Below are 2,194 nucleotides of genomic sequence, written 5' to 3' on the forward strand. Positions count from 1 at the left end.
ACAATACGTGTTCCAAAATTCTACAACTGATCGACGTTAGAGATATTGGTCTATAGTTCTGCACATCTGCTCGACGTCCCTTCTTGAAAACGGGGATGACCTGTGCCCTTTTCCAATCCTTTGGAACGCTACGCTCTTCTAGAGATCTACGGTACACCACTGCAAGAAGGGGGGCAAGTTCCTTCGCGTACTCTGTGTAAAATTGAACTGGTATCCCATCAGGTCCAGAGGCCTTTCCTCTTTTGAGCGATTTTAATTGTTTCTCTATCCCTCTGTCGTCTATTTCGATATCTACCATTTCGTCATCTGTGCGACAATCTAGAGAAGGAACTACAGTGCAATCTTCCTCTGTGAAACAACTTTGGAAAAAGACATTTAGTATTTCGGCCTTTAGTCTGTCATCCTCTGTTTCAGTACCATTTTGGTCACAGAGTGTCTGGACATTTTGTTTTGATCCACCTACCGCTTTGACATAAGACCAAAATTTCTTAGGATTTTCTGCCAAGTCAGTACATAGAACTTTACTTTCGAATTCATTGAACGCCTCTCGCATAGCCCTCCTCACACTACATTTCGCTTCGCGTAATTTTTGTTTGTCTGCAAGGCTTTGGCTATGTTTATGTTTGCTGTGAAGTTCCCTTTGCTTCCGCAGCAGTTTTCTAACTCGGTTGTTGTACCACGGTGGCTCTTTTCCATCTCTTACGATCTTGCTTGGCACATACTCATCTAACGCATTATGTACGACGGTTTTGAACTTTGTCCACTGATCCTCAACACTATCTGTACTTGAGACAAAACTTTTGTGTTGAGCCAACAGGTACTCTGAAATCTGCTTTTTGTCACTTTTTCTAAACAGAAAAATCTTCCTACGCTTTTTAATATTCCTATTTACGGCTGAAATCATCGATGCCGTAACCGCTTTATGATCGCTGATTCCCTGTTCTGCGTTAACTTTTTCAAATAGTTCGGGTCTGTTTGTCACCAGAAGGTCTAATATGTTATCGCCACGAGTCGGTTCTCTGTTTAACTGCTCAAGGTAGTTTTCAGATAAAGCACTTAAAAAAATTTCACTGGATTCTTTGTCCCTGCCACCCGTTATGAACGTCTGAGTCTCCCAGTCTATATCCGGCAAATTAAAATCTCCACCCAGAACTATAACATGGTGGGGAAATCTACTCGAAATATTTTCCAAATTATCCTTCAGGTGCTCAGCTACAACAGCTGCTGAGCCAGGGGGCCTATAGAGACATCCAATTACCATGTCTGAGCCTGCTTTAACGGTGACCTTCACCCAAATCATTTTACATTTCGGATCTCCGCCAATTTCCTTCGATACTATTGCACTTCTTATCGCTATAAACACGCCTCCCCCTTCACTGTCCAGCCTGTCTCTGCGGTATACATTCCAATCTGAGTTCAGGATTTGATTACTATTTACATCTGGTTTCAGCCAACTTTCTGTCCCTATTTACGGCTGAAATCATCGATGCCGTAACCGTTTTATGATCGCTGATTCCCTGTTCTGCGTTAACTTTTTCAAATAGTTCGGGTCTGTTTGTCACCAGAAGGTCTAATATGTTATCTTTTGTTTGTGTTGGCGCAAGTAATTGCATTGCGCGCGCTGTCTTTAACGATTTTCTGTGGAAATTCTTGTTGCAGTTTTGCCTTGAAAATGACGGAGTTTGCTCCTGCCGAAATATTGGCGGTTGTCGACCATGTCACCCGGCTACATACCCGTACGTTATTTGAACTGCAAATATGCAAATATAGTCTCGAATTATCTTTCCACTACAAAATCGACTTAAGTATAAAGTAATGTTTTTATTCGCCAACCAAATTCTCATTAACAGCATATAGTCGCAAAATTATGTTCACTTTTTATAGCTTTGAATGACTAAAACTCAATACTGATGGCAAAATAAATAAATAAAAAAATAAAAATTTTGTCAGTATGAAAGAAACAGTGTTTTGTACAACGGGTGGACCTTACGTCCAGTAATTTTATGTGCAAACACGTTCACTGTAAGAGCAGTAAAACTTAATGTTGAATACTTACCTATTTTATTTCTTACTTCCAGACAAATGATTACACAATGCTCTAGATCGTTTTCCCTACAATAAATTTTATTACTGACGTCATATATATCAGTGCAGCTGACAATCTAATCAACAGGGATGTGGTATTCCAGTTGGA

The sequence above is a fragment of the Schistocerca serialis genome, chromosome 1, assembly GCF_023864345.2.
Source record: "Schistocerca serialis cubense isolate TAMUIC-IGC-003099 chromosome 1, iqSchSeri2.2, whole genome shotgun sequence".
In the NCBI taxonomy this organism is placed as follows: Eukaryota; Metazoa; Arthropoda; class Insecta; order Orthoptera; family Acrididae; genus Schistocerca; species Schistocerca serialis.